A 20,045-nucleotide genomic window follows, 5' to 3' on the forward strand; every position below is an offset into this window, starting at 1 on the left:
GCAGAATTGCTTCTTGGCAAGATTCAAGATTTCTGTGATTTCGTTAAGCTTAAAGAGTGTGTAATGTCACCTTTGCTACCCCTAGTGTTTTGGTGAATCGACATACATACACATTTGTGCACATTTTTCCCATTAAAACTAACTTTAATTGCCTCAATATGGATAATTTTACCTCGTTATGCACTCCACATTAGAATGTCTTGCTGAAAACATCAAGCAACTCGATAACAATACATGAATCTTTCTTTGACCACAACCTTCTCACAGTCACATGCATTTTGCTTTAATCTCTACTTATGTATTTCTGCAAACTGCCCACAACTCATTTAATCATTACAACCCTTCCTTCTTTGAAAGTCATACCCTGCGACCTAAGAATACCTAACATTACTTATTCAGTTATTGCACCCACCAACCACCTACTCACATCTTCACTAATGATCACGCCTAATACCATTTAATTTAATCTACCACAGAGAAACTGAAGGGAAGGCATGGAATGGTTTTTGCTTGAGCATACAAGATGAATTCCAATAACTAACAATACAAAATAAAACTGGACTACAGACCCATCTCTCTGCTCCCCTTCCCAGCTAAAGTCATCGAGATGGCCAACAAAGCCCATGAGTTCATTGAAATAAACCACATCCAGGACCTCTCCCAATAGGGCTTCAGAAGCAACCACAGCACCGAGACCGCACTCCTCACCACTACAGATGACATCCGAACCCTTCTCAGTTTAGGCTAGACTGCAGCCCTCATCCTCCTGGACCTCTTGGCTGCCTTTGACATTATCTCCCACCAAACCCACTGCGCAAGACTCCATGACACCAGCATCTACCAAAAAGACCGAGCATGGATCTGCTCCTTCCTTACCAGCCAAACACAGAGTCAGACTTCCACGTTCTACTCAGAACCCACAGAGACCAGTTGTGGAGTGCCTCAGGGCTCCTCCCAGAGCCACACCCTCTTCAACATCTACATGGACCCACTTGCAGCCATCATCAAAAACCACAGACTCAGCATCATCTCCTACACCGACGACACAACACCCAGCCACCAAGATCAACTTCCACAATGGGATGAAGGCAGTCACCACCTGGATGAAGGACAGCTACCTCAACTCACACAAGACCGAAGTCCTCATCCTGGGCTCCACCCCCTGTACCTGGGATGACTCCTGGTGGCCCACAGCTCTCGGAACCTCTCAAACCCATGGACCACGCATGAAACCTCAGCCTCATCATAGATCCCTGCTCTCAATGAACCACCAAATCAAAGCCCTCCACAAAGCTGCACCTACATACCTCAACCACCACCTCTCCTTCTACACACCCACCAGACATTGCCGCTGCGCCCAACTGGCCCTGGTCACCATTCCACGGATCCGCAAGACCTCAGCTGGAGGAAGATCCTTCTCCTCCCTCGCTGCGAAGACCTGGAACTCCCTGCCTCTACATCACAGGCAATCACCGTCACTGCCTCCATGCAGGAAGGACCCCAAGACCTGGCTCTTCGACTGAACCGCAGATCCCCCTCCCCACAGTGCTTTGAGACACTAACTAGTGAGTAGACACGCTATACAAGAAACCTGATTGATTGATTGATTGATTGATTGATTGATTGACTAACTATTAGTCACTAGAGCAGCATAATGCCTGGGCTAAAGTACTTTAATGCCTTGTCAGGAATAGTAAGTGCTGTATAAAACCTCCGATCAGCCGACCTCTCCCTGTCCACCGTCCCACGCTTCTACAGGAGCAGATCGGGTAGAAAGTCCTTCTCCTACCTTGCAGCCAAGACCTGGAACGACCTCCCCTCCACTCCGGCAAAGCCTTACACTGCTCCAGTTCAGGAAGGACCTCAAGACCTGGCTCTTCAGATGACCCCAAAGGAGCCACAGCCCCCTGCCCCAGCACTTTGAGATCCTAACGGGTGAGTAGTGCTCTTTACAAACCCCTGATTGATTGATACAATTTAATACAATACAATGCAAATGAGCTTGTGTCTAACAATAATTACAGTTCTGTTTCAGTGGAGTTTCTAAATATTAACATTCATGTTATAAATGAACATTTTTCAACCTCATTCTAGGCTATATCAACAAATTATGTGCAGGAAGCTGTCACATTAAAAATATAACATGAAGCATTAAATATGGACCAGAAACTGTAGTAAAGAATACTACACTGAACAGTCAACATGACAAATATGTTCAATATGAGAGAACACTCTGGACTCATTGCTGAACAGGCCTACTTCTTAGCAAATAAGAACCTGGGTGCAGGGACTGTCTCACATAAAGTGAGCACTGGGAGCTCTAAGTTAAGACACAGTGTCTGCCACAGTTTGGGGCTGATTGGAACCTTAAGTAGTTATAGAGCTGAAGCAGCTTTATTTTATTGCCTTAGACAGGGATAAATGGTTACTGGTGAAATGAACTTTATTGTTGCTTGTGAAAGGAACTGCCAAAGCATGTGCTGCTTTGAGCTGGAAATTTAGCGGCATGTATTTACACATCTAAAGAAAACAACTGAGCATAGAACAATAAAACATAAAGCAACATATCAACACAATTAAAATATAATAGGGAGCATCACAAGAAAACAATCAAAATGTAACACAGCGTCATATCTCAACTACAACACAAAGCAATCACATTGCAATAACAGAGTGCAAAAACACAGGGGCACATCACAAACAACAGAACACATCACCACTAGGGGTGGGCGGAATTTGCGAAAGTCACTTTCGCAAATTATCGCGAAAATTTAAGAAATCTCCGCAAACACGCGGAAATATCGCGAAGATGCGGAAGTTTTTTTCCAGCCTGTTCGCGGTATTTTCTGCGTGGTCGCGGCTCGCCAACTTACCCATGCGGTTGCTCGCGGGCGCGGCCATCTTGTTTTCACTTGTCTCGGGGTGCATGATCGCGAGAAGAAAGACGTGATCGCGCGACCAATGACATTACTGCAGGCGAGAACTGTCGCGAGACAGCGCAAATGGCTACCAACAATCCAACATCTCGTGGAGAACGCGACCGGATCGGGAAAACTTGTCGGCGAACGTGGGGATTCAGGTAAGGCGATCGCGCGCGCGCGAGAATGTATTATTCTACAGCGTGAGCAAGCAAAACATTTCCGGTAAAATGCGGAATGCGGAAATTTTGACATTTTCGCGCTCTCCGCGGAACGCGAAAATGTCAAATTATCGCAATTTCCGCGAGCAGAACGGAATTTAAGCCCAGGCCTAATCACCACCACAACCAAGTGCCACACAAAAAATATGCAGAAATGTTCTTGTCACACATTATCATCACCAGAATTCTGATTTTATATTATGCTAGTAAAAGGTGTTTGAAGTAAGCACTGCCTTATCTTTCAACCAGGTACTTGAAATGGACTCAGTCAACAATGTTTCTGTTAAGGAACTATTTACAGAAACTGAAATAAAATAAAGAACTTCCTCTTCATATTTCAACAGCCTGGCAGGAGGAGACTCCACCAGGCACTGAAAAGGCATTCAGTTCCCTTTAATTCCTTTTTCTCCCGACCACACTTCATAGGCTGGGATTGGGGAAATACATGTAGGGCATAATATCATTGTTATTTATAGCACCCATTGCTAAAGTATGAGTTAATGGAGATGTTGAAAAAATCTGTGGTATTTCTCCAATGCTTTTTGTCATAGCCATGGAGGCACTCATGTGCTGGCTCTGAGAAAAGTATATACATTGAGGTCTCACCATTAAGAGGGACCACCTATTGGTATCCGTGAATGCAGATAACATGTTGGTGTCCATCAGAGAATCGTTCTCTGATAATTAGGAACATATTCAAATTTGGGCAGTATTTTGAAATCTATGGCAAGGAGAACATCAATCATAAAAATAGTGGAACGTAAACTCTAATACTTGCTTGTCAACATTCTCATCCCCTCAATAAACGTTTCTTTAGCACACTGAGAATATCTGCAGTGGAAATGTCCAGTGAGTCATGAGGATTGAGTACAATTGTTCAATAAGAAATTGATTATTACTGAACACTCTTTAGAGAGGGCCCCTCTGGTAGCCCTCCTAGGTCATGTACAATAAGTCCCAAAATCAGTCAGATGAATCACTAAGATGGTACTTCTGCTGGCCAAACACAGGGCGGCCATGACTTGGAACAAATGTCAAAAGTGTCAGCCGGTCCAGAGACATGGCCGTCAGCAACAATAGAGCAGATACATAACCAACATTAGAACCCGCAACTTCTAGGCCTAAAAATATCTGGAGCCCTTTCTCTGCATCCCAGCTGACAGCAGAATCAATTAATTAACTTTCAGATTGAGTTCAAGGTCAATCTCCAATTGGGTAAAAGTAAGAACAGCAAGTGAGCATGTTGAGTGTGGTCTCATATGATGTTTATATCTAGACGTTTGACATTTTGCTGACTCAAGTTGTCTTTTTTGTGCTCTTCATTTATTTCTCAAGGGAGCCCATTGACCATCCTAGGTGCCTGGGCCTATACTCCCCAACCACATGAATGAAGGCAATACACTTCTACTGATTAGGGACATTGTCATCTCCCTCCATCTTGTGCCATGCCACAATCAGTGCAAAATGCATCCCTATTTGTTTTTATAATTAATGCTGTGAGACAAACCTGAGGATGAACATCACAAGACATCCACTTCAGCATTTGCAGAATATCCTACTCAATGTTTGCATTACTTACCCATATATATTTTCCCACACTGCTATGATTTTGAGGTCACTGCTAACTTTAAGCCCAGCCTAAACCTCCTGATGTTTCCTAGTATATGCTTTCAAGTCATGAGCTAATATGCTAGCCATGCTGGGACTGTGACCTAGTGGGAGCCTACAAGTTCACAGGCTGTCCCTCTAATTCTCAAACCTATCAAAAGCACCTAATATACCACTATCTTTGCACACAAATTATGCTGTTTATGTTCTCAGTCTTGCATCCACAAATTACATGCGATCTCAAAAAGCATCTGCTATATTTCTAAATTCGGCATGAAAAACTGACCTTTACTTAAAACAATCAAATGTTGCATCTCGTTTTTTCTGAAAAATGACCCTCTTCTTCCTTTTCACCCTGTACATGCCTACTCCATCTGAGTACAACCTTCTCAAAGTCACATGCATATTTGCCTTAATCTCTATGACTTTATTACTAAAAATGATCCACAATTTATATGAAAGATCACAAGCTCTCTTTGAAAGGCATACCCCTGCAACCCAACAATACCTCACTTCCTCAAGTTCATCTACTAACCCCACCAACCATCTGCATGAACTCACATACCCCCACACCACTAATGGTCCCACCTAACTCCTAATACTTTAATCCACCACAAGGACGTGACTGCAAATCTAATCTCAGTAAACAACAATAACCAGTAACAAATGACTAACCACTATCCTTGCGTTTCGTAGCAGCGTGCTGCCCAGCATAAAGCACTTCAAGGCCGCGTCAGGGGTGGCAAGCGCTATATAAATGCAATTACAAGTACAATTAAATGTGTTTCATTCATTTTGTTTCACTTCCATGCCGATGATCGACTTCAATCTGTTGACACTGCAGAGATTTAACAATGTTACAGTTGGGTGATATGTGGGGGGGGGCTTAGTGACTGCGTCAAGCATATAAAGACAATAATGTTATTGTTATGGTATTGTTGTGTGTCAGAAAAATGCAAAAATAAAACATAATATCTATGTTAGTAGGAAGTCTAAGTAGCTAGGCTATATTGAGGGCACGAAGTTTAATATGTGTGAAATGATACATATCTATTTGAAGTAAGTGACAGAGGATGAAGAGGAACTGTGTGACCTTTTCCTTCCGAAAGCACATGAGATGTTTTGTGACCATCAGAACAATTCCTAAACACCGTAATGCATTGTATACCATTAGTGTAAATATGTAATCCTTTGTAAATTTCCTAGGACATTGAATGTGATCACTTGGTGGGATTCATTGGGCAGATTCTAGTGCTGTATTCAACCAGATGAAGGTCGGAGCCGTCTGCACCTTCGGGGTCTTCTTCGGCGTTGGAGATCTGCAGTAGCGACTTCGCTCCTGAGGTAATCAGCATAGCATGCCTGATTGGTGAGAGACCATCCCCTGCAATTGTAGCCTCCGAGCTGTGGGGCGGGTCTGACGCTTTGATGGAAATGATGGATCCTTGCAGCATATTCCACATGTTGGAAAGCAATAGCGTCAAGTTCTTCGGGCACACTAAAGGAGTGCTGGAAGCGATGACATTGTTCATGCTTTTGTTCCTTCATGGAATTCACCACAGGAACCTCATCTTGGAGACTGACTGAGCCCTCACGGCTTGGGTCAGCACCGGCTTCACTCCTGATGCCAGTTGGCTTCTTGCGGGTGCTCCACATGCTCCAATGTCTGGGTTTCTCTTCCTGAACAGTCCCTCCTCCTGCAGTGCCACATGCTCTCCTTCCCTGTCTGAGCAGATAAGCAGGCCTCTAGTCATTCGGCAGACCCAAAGCTTCTCCTGCAAGTTGAACAGACTTCAGGTGGTAGACAGGTGGTAGAAAGCCTAGATACAACTGAGTTTACCTGGCCAGGCACTTGGAAGATCTGAGATATGCTGCAACTGCCTAAAAATGGGCAATGGATGGTTTGGAAGAAAGCCTACGGCAATGACCAAACCTACAGCAGTTTCTACGTGTGAGAAACAACAGGTTTTACCATTACACAGTATAACTGAACTCAATGCCGACCTCTGAAGGAATGAAATACGAGTTCACCTTGTCAGGGTTGAAACTCGTCAATGCCCATTTCATTGTTGCCTAATAAGAACTGTTTACTCTCTACGCCATCCTGCCAGTGAGGTAAACCATTAGGAATCCATTTTACTCTGGATTGATCAGAACTAAGGGCCAGATTTGAACTTTGTCAGTCTTTCCATCGGACCGCCGACGCAGTGGTCTGAGGAAGACCGACAAGCCAGCGGTCTCCTGCCAGCCTACGATAGTAATCCAGGTGCTGGCAGTGCAAGTGTGGCGGTGTCACGGCGGCGGTATGTATGATCTATAGGAGAGTCTGTAAAGTATACTGCCGCTGAGACAGCTGCTCCAGGTCATGCGTGCACTGTGTAGCATGCACCATATTGTGAATGCCACTCAGTGCATGCATGACAGTGCAGGCATGGGTGCACCACATGTGCCCCTGCCACAATGCCCAATGGGCAAACAACCCACGGGGCCCTGTCTGGGCCGACTTTCCTGCCTTACACCCGACCTGCTCATGGCTGGGTTCTCACCATGAACAGCTCATCAGCAAGACAGTTCTTTATCTGCACGGTGATGTCGGGATCAGCACCACCGCGGGAGACCACTGCCTTTCCCACTGCCTCCCCGTCGGGATCCAGGATCCTGGCAGTGTCAGCATTGTTGAGGCTGTCTGACCGTCCAACTCATAATCGGACCATCAGACATGTGGCGGCTGGACTGCCACCGACAGCTCCATGGCGGTGTGACCGCCAGAGTTGTGATCAGGCCCTAAGTCTCAGATCACTGGGGCATCCTTCCAGTGACATAAACAATTGGTAAACATTTTCCCTCTGCATTAAATTATTAAAATATATTTTCATATTTTTGTGCACAGTAATGCTCCTTTCTGCTGACTTTGGACTATGTATATCAATTCTAAATTCTATAATATGGACAAACTGATGCAATCTATGAATTAGACACCGTTCAGGTTCTACTATTGAAATCAAAAACATTGCTGCGGCACATTGTACATGCAAGAAACATTAGAGAAATATGTGCAATATTCTTGTGTATGTTGAGTAAAAAAACTAGATGAACAGAAGCCACATCCCTAAAGGGTTAATAATGTTGTCATAGAAAATGTCATGCCCTCTGTGAGTCTAGCAGTGGTGAGAAAAAGCCACATATGCCAAAATAATGACACAAAGAAATACATGTCCTTGTAGTAATACTGCCAGGATTCTACAAACTCATCACAAATGCCAGAGCATCAAAGGCTGAGGAAGGTTAGAGCCAGCTGACAGGCTCAGCACATTTCTCCCATTTCAGCGGATTTGGAGGAGTACAAGATTGTGGAAATAATGCAAATGGCTTCAGCTAGGCAAAGGCTGACGGAAAACGAATGCAAAAAAGTGTTAGAATATACAGAAAGGTGGCAGAGGCATTAGCATCCACTGTATTGCACATTTCTGCATGTTTCTGCCCTGCATTCTTATTAAAGGGGTAATACCACACTTCCCCATTTGAATTAGAATTAGCGATGGATCTGCTTGTGTATTCCACTTTCTTCAAAATGTCTTTTGAGTGAAGAATCAGGTGATAATAGAGTGTTTTGGTAAATTTGCATTCCAATGTGTTTTTTTGGAAGTGGGCATTTAGGTTGAGAGGCAAAATGGTACTCACACTCATAGGAATTTGTTACAGTCGCTGCAACTGAGCTTAATAATCTCAGGGGCCAATTACACTCTTGTATCCTCAGTATGTAAAATGTCTCACCCACCATCACCGCGCGCGTATATAGTGGGTGCGCACGGTGTGGACAAGGACAGATTGCAACGTGGAATACAAGATCCTCCTATATAGGTTTTCAGATGTTGAGCTCTCAATCAGGCACAAAATGCTTCATCTTGTTCATGGACTAGTGCCATCAATGTTTACTACTGGCAGCTTTCAGGCTACACAGCTTGGCCATCAATTGAGGAGTCCATCAAGGGCCCTTCGCCGATCAAATTCAACATGTTTGTATGGCCTGTAACAGCTATGATTGCACTTTTTTTTAACCTTACAACCTTGTCACAGGCTGATGATACACCACTATATCATGAGTTGCAACTGTTCTCATGTGTTTATGAGATTGGGCTGGTGCAGAACATTATGTCTGACAACTTTCTAAAATTAAATTGAGACAAGGCTAAAATACTAATCTTTAGAAACAACAAAGAGTTATGGAAAGATACCCTATTGTCTAGCACACTGGATCCTCCCCTTATTTGTTAGGAAAAATCAAATCCCTAGGGGTCTGGGTTGAAAAAGATCTTTCTTGTAAGGCTCAGATCTTTGCCATATCATGTGGCCATTTTCACACCTTGAATCCTATTGGGAAAGTGTTACATTTGCCTTGTAAGGAAGCACACAGGCCGACAAAATCCCGTCATGTAATAGGCTGTATTGTGCTTGACACTATAGGTTAATGCACCAGCATCTATCAAGCTGCTTCTAAATCCATTCTGGTCTAGAATCAGCACTTTCAAAAACCTTTGGTCGGAAGGGCAGTCGAGTTGTGAAGATTCTGTCACTGGATGCAGACTAAATGGGATCTCCATCAATGTATTCAAGGTTGGTTGTTTCACGCACAAAGTGAATTTTGGGATTGACAGTTCTTGCATCAAAAATAGATTCTCCAAACATTCATTGGCCATGCTGGTGGCCAGTCTTGATAAAAATAGAACCTGAACCTTGGCATTCACATCCTGTCAAATACATTGATTTATTCCACAAACTGTTAAAACATTTATTTTCTGTTAGCCCTCTCCTCTTGCTAGATCCCTTTCCTCTGCTTCTTTGCAGTACTCGCTTCCAGCTCCAAAATGCTGGCAGTACATTTTTGCATTCCAGAAATAATAAAGTCAATGACCCAAATGTGGTGTGATGTAAGACGCGGTAGGCAGGAAATCTTCTAAAGAATGCGTTTATTGATTCTTAGTATTAGATGAAAATGGGAGACAGAGCTTGTGTGCCCACATACAGCCCGCTCCGTACGATTCTCTCAACCCCTACCAGTTGTCCTGGAATGTAGGTCACAAACGTTCCTAACAGGAACTCTCGTGAGCATGACATCAGGAGATACCAAGGTGGTATCAGAAATCTAGATCTGGTGGGCGCACCACCACCATTTCTGGTGGAGTTAACTCTGCATCTTGATGGATTTCATTTAGGCAAGGCTAAGCACACACAGCTGCTCAGTGCCAGGATACCTTCACGGGTGATAGTGCACTTTACAAGTACACATAACATAACTTAACATGTACCCCATCATGTACAAATAATTATTGTGATTTTGTTATAATGGATCATAAATCTTCAATTTTCCTAGCATATTATTTACCTTGTGCATCATTCATTTCAGAGCTGCCTGTGTTTCTCAGTCAAACTCCTTTATAATGCCTGTGACTGGAAAATACATCAACTCTTAACACATTTATTCAATCAATCAATCAATCAATCATAGCATTTGTAAAGCGCACTACATACCCGTGAGGGTCTCAAGGCACTAGGGGGGGGGGGGGGAATGCTGCTACTGTTCGAAGAGCCAGGTCTTGAGGGGTCTCCTGAAGGTTAGGAGGTCTTCGGCCTGCCTAATTTATTCAGCAATTACAAAGGTTCACATATACTCACAGATGTAACTTCTGAATATCGACCCCCAGAGTATTGTGGTACAAGAATTTCAAGGACAGAATATCAAGTGTCAAAATGTCAAAAGGTAGGTGTCTATAGCAAAGTATAGATTTAATGTTCCTAATTCAACATCTACATACCTTCTAGATATATGTACTGCACAGTACATATATGTATATTTAGGTCTAGAAAATCTAGACTTACTTACCTGTCAATATTTTGGGGGGATATCTTTTTGTTGATAATATGTCCCATCATTGCGCTAGTGTCAATGATCAGAGTGCACACCATTTTCAAACGTGTGTGGAAAGACGTGGCGGTTTCTGTGCAAAGCTGTTTGCCATAAGTTATTGTCATGTACAGGTTCAAGCAATACAAGCCTCTAAGTGCAGCGCTTCTTTATTTATCCATTTTCTCAGTGGTTCATACCTGGAAAAGTGTTCAGGGTAACTCTGAATGGCTCTTATTCAATCGGGCTGATAATTACCAGTCTAAAGTGGACTTCAATAAGGTATTTCCATTTCTGCAGCCATGGTGTTGACCTTCTGGAAATGGAGATAAGCAGGTCTCATTCCCAATAGCCACATCTTGATCTGCTATGACTATATATGATGTTAAATAGACAACTGATTGTGAAGCAAGGGGTGAAGTTCACTTGCTGGTTGGCCTATTTAGCTTCTGACCTTTGTGCTTCTCTTTAAAAGGCTAGTAAGATTTTCAATATCCATTTTGAGTCAGTCATCAGGTGCCTTCAGTTGTGCATCAGGAGATCCATTCTACTTGTCTGGGACAAAAGAATCCATACATGCTCCTCACAATAAAGAAACGGCTATTCTCTTGGCTCAATCCCAAATTGCATGTTTATGTTAGGTTTGCTTATAGGAAAGAGGGAAGACAGCAAAGGCTACTAATTACTAAGGGGCATATTATCAAGGACGACGTTAAAATTATCGCCGCTTTAGTGGCAGAAAACTGCCGCTAAAGCGGCGATAATGGGCTTGATAATATGCCGCAGAGAATTCCAATAGAAGCCCATCTTCACACCAGAACATGGGCTTCTATGGGAATTCTCAAGGGCATATTATCAAGCCCATTATCGCCGCTTTAGCGGCAGTTTTCTGCCGCTAAAGCGGCAATAATTTTTAACGCGGTCCTTGATAATATGCCCCTAATACTTTTAAAGAGTTTCGAAAATTGAGTTTTCATGAATTTACCAGGGTCTTGCATATCTCTGGGTGCAAACAGAATCTAATTTCTCAAACTCCTGCGATGGACAGTGATTTAACAGCACAATGGTCACATTGTCGGTGCTGACTCTTGTAGTATAATCAGGGCCACTTGAACTGTGCAGCAAAGGAAGTACCAAATTATGGGGCATATCAACAACAACCGGCGATAATTATCGCAAAGCGCACTTAGCGCTTGGATAATTATCGCCGGCTAGCGTGAATTTTTATCGCTGAGATAGCGTGCTATTTGCAACGCTTATCTCAATAGCGGTAAAAATCTACACGCTAACAGGCTAACGTGAGATTATCGCTGGAAACCCAGCGATAATCTCACGTTACCTTGTTGATAGGGACAGGCAAACTTAGCCATGATATCCTCCTTCCATAGGATATCATGACTAAGTCTGAAAATTAGCAGACGTAAAAAAGCAGCGTTAACCGCGGTTAGCGCTGCTTTTTTTGTCTCTAACAGGGTTAGCGACATTCTTGATAATAGGAGAAATGTCGCTTAGCGTCATTTTTCCTATTATTTTACTCTGGAACGCCCCCTTTGCATCTCATTAGAGATGCAAGGGGAAGCGTAGAGTAAAAGGGTGCTAATATGCAAATTTGCGTGTTAGCACCCTGTTGTTGATAGGGCGCTAGTTTTATCTTTGCTTTTTGGGCTTTTAAAGCCAAAAAAGCAGAGATAAAGCCCTTGTTGATATGCCCCCAAGTGTCAGAGATTGTTAGATTATGCGGCAAGAACATTCTAATTATTCGGCATAACGTGCCACATTTTTGGTAGCATTAGTTCCTTATTTTGTCATTTTTACAGGTTGACACTGTCTGGATAAAAGCAAATAAAGCAATATGCAACTGAAAGGTGAACATTCAACCTTTGTGAAGTACCTTCTGCTGCACAGCAATAAACGTCAATACAGTTTTAGTAATTTTTGATCCATTTGAGCCAGAAACCAATTTTTTGTTAAAAAATGCAAATTGTGCAGGAGATGATGAATTATGTGGCAAATGCATAAATTCATGCCCATGCGAAAAAGCGAATGCCGAATCACCTAATTCCATTGACAGTCAATAGCACAGCAAGGGATCCAGTAATTAAAATGCCTCCTCCGCTTAATTGTTAGGTATTAAAAGAGAGCTGTAAGTGAGGTGCACTGTGCCCCTCACATAAGCCTCTTTTAGGGCTCCAAGATTTGTGTAATACAACACCAGGACCCACACTATTGATACCATGGTTGCGAATTGTCACACTCTACAACTTTTCTTTTTTTTTTCATAGAGTTTTATATAGCGCGAACTTGACCCGAATCAGGTATCAGAGCGCTTTACATAGCACCAGTTGCGTTACATGAGGACACTTTTATTTTTGTTAGGCACGGGGAGATTAAGTGATTTGCCCAGAATCACAGGTGTTCAGTGTCAGCTGGACGTGACATAGCACAGTACACCAGCACCGTATCGCGACAAAGGCACGGTTCACAGTGCAGGAGAAAACCCATGCCTGCCCTGGGAACAGTGCATTAGTGAAAGGTGCACATGTTTCAAGCTCCTGGCCTGCCTTTGACCGTGGAGGCGAGAACCCACTTGACATTCAAAGGTCAACAGAAACCCCTCTGCCTTCAAGGAGATGCTGAGATCCTGGGAATCCCCTTTCCCTCTTACAAAGGGCTCTACCAGGCATTGCACTGCTTGTGTGCCTACTCTGTTTTGCACAGCCAAACTCAAATGCAATAGATTCCCTTATTTGCACTGAGTCACGCTCCCATGCGAATGAGGACACATCCCCATTGGATCGCACTAGCGCTCATTCCACATTGGAGCCATTTGTAGTACTAAAAGAGTCCCTCAAGCAGCTGTGCTCCCTTCCATAATCCCAAAGAGAGCTTACATGTCTGTTGAACATTTAGGGTACATTCAATAAATTGACCCTTATAGCATGCCCATTGCATCATAGCAGCCTCTATTGTATGCACGTTGTTGTAAAATATTGGAATTATATGACGTTTTATATCAATGTGCCAATAGAAACAGCTGCAAGAGAGTGTAACATGTGACCTGCGATTGAACGACATGTCTATAGAACGACCCTTTAACAGAAAGATTGGTAGCGAGCTAGAATTCCACAGGGGGCAGTTCACCATTTCTTATGTACAGGGCTTAAAGACTTGTGCTGCCGCTTTAAATCACCTCTGCTCCACCAAACCACAACCAATGTACTAATAGCATTGAAAACATTTCCAAGCAAGATGACAAGCAATGACCGTAATTAATCTAAAACGCGGTAGATTGAAAACAGCTCATTGTGATGGGCAAGCTATCCCTGTGTGGCTTAATTTTAAATGGAGCTAATGACGAGCAGGAGATCATTACTGCAAGAAACTTAAACTCAAGCCATTTTAGAGTCATTTTTAAGCAGTAGCATTAATGTCATACTAGCTGGGCATATCCTTGTAAGTAACGCTAGGCTAGGTTCAGGGCCCCTGGCTCAATTCCCTCACTGGGGCATCATCGAGAATAAAATGTCTGCCCTCTCAGCAAGAACAGCCAAGTTAATGACCTGCTCCAAACCAATTGCTTCGCATTTCTGTCATTATTATCACTGCAGCGCCCCCCACCAGCATAAACATTTATTTAATACTGTTGACTTTGTGTAATGTTAATTTAGCGAACTTCCGGTATTGATGAAGCAATCAGAGACGTTTTAATGCAGGGGCAAAGTGGGCTCTGGCCCAGGGCCACAGCCTTTCAGGGGGCCCCCTGACAGAGTCAGCTCCATTCTCCAGAGTTTTGCCCTAATGACCTTGATTATTTCTTAAACGGATTGTTTTAAATACTGTTTTCCTTTAATTTATGTTTTATGTGCCTAATGTGTGAGAGTCTAGTACAGCCATTTTGCTGCGAATGTTGTGTTTATGTTTCATGCAGTATACAGAAAAAAAGTTTCTTTTAGATCAAAACAAGGCCTAAGATATAAGAAATGGGAGGGCGTCACAGAGATTATTTGCAGTAATATTGGTGAGCTGCTGTGTGTTACAATATTGAAAACACACATACCTATCCCTGAATATTAGATGTAAACACATTTAGGGCCTTATTTATGAGAAGTGATGCATCGCTGTGTGAAAACAGGGATGCGTCACTTCTTAGTGCACCCTCCTTGCGACATGACGGATGCGTCATATTTACTGTATGTCGCATCATGTCGCATGGAGTTAAAGATACGTCAGTATTTCTGGCGTATCTGTAGGCGCAAAATTGATGCATTGCTGGGGTGTGTCTGAAAATAGACACAAGTCCAGCAATGTGTCCTTTCACATGGGGGAATCCCCATGTGAAAGGGCCTGCATCAGTCTTACACCTGCTGTGAGGCAGGCGTAAGATATTGACGCAATGGCCTCCTAGAAGTGGCGCACTGAGTTCTCATAGATTTCAATGTGCCACTTCTACGAGGCTTTTTGCGGGGGAACACCCACCCTGCATGCATTATACCTGGCGCAGGTATAATGTGGTGCAGGGGTTTACAAAGTGACGCATCTGCCTAGATGCGTCACTTTGTCAATAGGGCGCAACATGGCACATTTTTGTCGCTGCAGGTGAGTCACAAAAAGTGACACACCGGCTTCATAAAAGTGAAACAAGGCCTCATAAATAAGGCCCTTAGAACTTGGACGAGTGTTCCTTTGCACTGTCAGGGACCTAATGAAATTAAATTAAATAATGTATTTAATAAAGTGCGCAGCCACTCAGACTAGAGTGTCCTGGCACATGACAGCGGGAGGAAAACGTGCGTAGAAGACCCATCAGTTATTAAAAAGCCAGGTTTTTAAGTTCTTCCTGAAAGAGAGTAGGTCTGTGGTTAGTCTCAGAGACTCAGGGAGTCTATTCCACAATTTTGCGCCTAGAAAGCAGAGGGATCTGCCTCCAGTGCGGGCACGGCATATTTTAGGCACGATGGCCAGGTAGGCATTGGAAGATCTTAGGGGTCTAGATGTTGTGCAGTGATTAACGCGCTTATTTAGGTAGCCGGCTCCTAAGCCGTGGAAAGCTTAAAAGAAGATGGTCATCGCTTGGAAGTTGATCCGTTCTTTTATGCGGAGCCAGTGTAGAGACTTAAGAATAGGGTTCATACTAGGTCTGGGTTTAGGTCTCAGGATGGCTCTGGCCGCGTTTTGTACTACTTGTAGGCGCTGGAAAAGGGCTTTGGGAAGACCGAGGTACAAGCTGTTGACATAGTCAAGCTTTGATGTCACCAGAGCCTGCACCACGATATTTCTACTCTCATGCGGTAACAGTGGCAGGAATTTTTTTAGCATCCGGAGTATGCCAAATCAAGCGCCAGTTAGAGTTTGGATTGGAAAGCGCATGGAGAGTGTCTTGTCTATGACAATTCCTACGTTTTTGACTTTCTCCTTTTCAGCGAGCGGGGGCAGCAGATCTTTTGGCCACCAAGAGCTCCAGTCAGGCGTTTCTGGATTACCAAAGAAAATAACTTCAGTTTTGTCAGGATTGCACTTCAGCTGATTGATCTTAAGCCAGTTAAAAACCTTTGTGAGGCAAGACCTGATCATTGCACCATCAAAGTCAGTTCCTTTTTCACATGTAAAAATCAGCTGAGTGTCATCAGCATAGGAACCAATTTTGGCGCTCTCTTCCTCTACCAGAAATGCAAGGGGGGTAGATATATATTAAAAAGGGTAGGACTGAGAATGGAGTCCTGAGGGACACCTACATTCATGGCCGGAACTGGGGATGAGAAAGGTGGGAGCCAGATGTCCTGAGATCTATTTGCCAAGAAGGATGACATCCATGTTAAGGCGCCCTCCCAGGTCGATGTCAGCAAGTCTCTCCAGGAGCCTCTCATGTGGGACCGTATCGAAGGCCGCCGACAGATCGAGCACTATCAGAACAGCCTTGCCTCCCTGGTCCAGCTTACCCTTGAGAAATTCAGTCACTTCCAGCAGAGCGGACTCCGTACTGTAGTTAGCCCTAAAACCGGATTGGGACTCATGAAGGAGCTTCCCATCATCAATGTGTTGTTGGAGGACCTTGTTTACATGCTTTTCTAATACTGTGGAGAGGGCACGAAGAAGGGAGATTGGCCTGTAGTTGGCAGGGTCCGTCAGTTTGGCGTTAGCCTTTTTCATCAGTGGAAGAATCTTAGCATTCTTCCATAATCTCGGCATGTTGCCTGAGGGGAGGGAAGCATTAAAGAGCTGGTTTACCGTGGGGTTTATGGTGGGAGCTAATAGGTTCAGGATATTCGCTGGACATGGGTCGGTAGGAGAGCCAGACTTAATGCTTTGGAGAAGGGTCAGTGATTCTTCAAGCTAAAACTCAGGGAAACTAGTAAAGATGGAGGATCCAAGAGGTGAAAGTTGCTATTGGAACTAAGGTAGAAGGTCAGTTCTTCCTCTGAGATGTTACTGAAGGCTTGTTAGATCACAGAGATCTTTTTGTGGAAGAATTGAGCTATTTGCCTAAACCATTCTTCCGTACATTGCCCTTCCTTTGTGCCTGCTTTCGGGACAGTAAAGGATTTAACTATGCTAAAGATTTCCTTACTCTTATTTTGGGCATTTTCTATTTTGGTTTGAAAGAAGTTTTTCTTGGCTGCCTTCACAAGAATGTAATGAGCTTTTAAGGTGTCTTTATACACCTTCCTGTCCTCAGGTAGATAGGATTTACGCCATTTCCGTTCCATTTTTCTACAATTTCTTTTGCTAGATCAGAGGGAACTGTTAAACCACGGAGCTGGTGAGGCCGACCTCTATGAGGAGCGGGAAACAACTGGTACCACTGTACCAATGTTGGTACGGAGCTATGAATCTATTGAGAGGGTGTCCGAGTCGGGGCAGCCAGACAGCTCCAGTGAGGAACAACCGAGGGCATCTGCTAACATCGGGATGGATATTTTATGGAACGTCCTGTAATTAGGGACCCTCTGCCCTGTGTTAGCCCGAGGGGCTGTGGCAGAGTTGGGAATGACACATTTTAATAGGAGGTGGTCAGACCAGGTAATGGGAAGAGGAAGGCTTGCTTATATGTCAACGTTGTGAAATATTTGGTTTATGGTATGGCCCTTCCCATGGGTGGCCGAAGAAATAGATGAAACATGTTGCAGGCCTGCAGCGTCCCCAACAAGGAAATTGTTTGAGGGTCTTTTCCATTGTCCATAAACATATTGAATTCTCCCAGAATAAGGCAGTTGTTGTATTTTAAGGCCAGGGAGGTGGTGGCTGTATTAAGCATAGTAATAACACTTCCAATTGCACCGAGAGGTCTGTAAATCAGAAAAACAGCTATGCTATGATGGGGGGGATAAGGTACAGCAGAAGCCTAAGGACTCTGCACCCTCGATGTTTTCCATTGGTATGGGAGAGCAGTCTAGTTTTTAATTGTAAATTATGGTGACACCGCCCCCCTTCCCACTTTGTCGGTCTCTTCTAAAGATTTTATAACCCGTAGGGATGGCCAAGGTGAGAATAGGGTTGGAGGCTACAGACAGCCAGGTCTCAGTGAGAAATAAAAGATCAGGCTGTTCGTCTAAAAGTAGGTCATAAATGTGTGGTTCATGCTCTTGCGTAGAACGACAATTTAAAAGGGTGGCCTTTAAGTCCTCTGTTTTCTTATTGTTTTTACACTTATTGTTGCGTGGGAGGATCTTGGATGCGAGTTTCCTAGGCTGGAGGAGAGACCAGTTGCACTTATTAAATCGAAAGTCTACCTCCAAGCTCGGATCAGCGGCTGTACACTGACATAATGTAGCCGCCAAAGGCTAAGCAGTTTTTCCCTATTGTAATATAGTGGAAGAAACTCACCGGAGGGGAACTCGGCAGCATGGCCAGAGCCAGACGCCTCCGGGATGCTGACGGGCACAGAGGGCCTTGCCTTTGGCACACCAGCGGCGCGCCGAAGGCACATGTCCGTTTGCATCGGGAATATATAGGCTAATGCCTTTGATGAAACTGGACCGCTAATGCAGCTGAGGAAGCGGAAAATACGTGGGCGGAAGTGAGGAGCCCGATAGCAGCCCCAGCCCTCCGCACAATCGGCGTATCAGCCACGGCGGACAGGACTGGAGAAAAAGCGAGATGCGAATCGGAGCAGCTAAGGAGGTGCAGGCAATCAGAATCAAGTAAAGTGCAAGTGCGCGCAGGTAGAAGAAATTGTTAAAAAGCACAGAGTAATTAAGACACAATATACAATTTAAAATGTATTAAAAACCTAGTAGCAGGGCTGGAAACACTAAATCTTACCGCTGTCAGCTGCACGCGTCTGTTTGCCAATGATGCAAACTGGACCGCTAATGCAGCTGAGGAAGCAGAAACTGCGTGGGAAACAGGGGCTCAAATTGGATCATAAATTCAAAGCTGTTCTGAACAGGGGCCCCCAAAATATGTTTGGCCCAGGGCCCCCAAAATCCTTAAGATGTCCCTGGAAGCAATGTCTCATGGTGCGCACACTGGCATAGCGTTGCCTACTCTAAAAGCGCTATTCACTTATTTTATGGAAAGTTAATTGATATTATGCTTGCGTTAATAATATTACGTTTTCTTTAGTACATGTGTATTTTAGTTGGTATAAATTGCACCCTTTCGTTTGTTAGTTATTTACTATTTTGTATTGAAAGCTTTTGTCATTATTTCTCTTTTGTTTGCAGCTCAAAATTACTCTTTTTGCCTGTAAAGTGTGTTGTTTACCAAAGCACAGGTTTTTTGTGTCATCTTAGAGGACTTTATCTCGCTGGAATAAGTTGAGAACGCAATTGCATAAAAATGTGTCTGTTTCACATCCTTGATGTCAGAGCAGCAATCAACTAACTTTTGAAAAGCGTGGAGCTGATAATGACCATGTTTGGGACCCATGGATAACATGGAATTATGGGTGAAGAACTGCCACTAACAGGGTTGTTTTCCAAAGAGGACGTGCAAGTGACACGATACGCAACAAGAGTGGCGTCACATTAATAAAGGGGCTCCTGCATCGGTAGAGCGAACGGAGGTGCGCCAGGTAATGAAGTCCAGCCAACGGGTTTGGTTCCAAACAGTGGGATCTTCATCAGGGCTTGAATAAAAAGTTGAGTTGGAACACGGTTTGAACTGGATACTATCAAGGTATTCGGAAATGGGCATGATGATGCCTTGGGAATTCCATAAGCAACCAGCACACTGAGCTGGAATGAGAATATTGATTTTTCTGTGAAGATTGAACCTATTGATACTTTTTATTCAAGCCCTGATGAAGTTCCCACTGTTTGGAACGAAACGGGTTGGCTGAGCAGCATGTGTTATTAAGGATATATGTTCAATGGAGAAGAAAAAGTACAAATAAAGGCTTTGAAATAACAAGATTGACTGGACTTCATTACCTGGCGCACCTCTGTTCGCTTTATT

This window comes from Triturus cristatus, chromosome 10, assembly GCF_964204655.1.
Source record: "Triturus cristatus chromosome 10, aTriCri1.1, whole genome shotgun sequence".
NCBI lineage: Eukaryota > Metazoa > Chordata > Amphibia > Caudata > Salamandridae > Triturus > Triturus cristatus.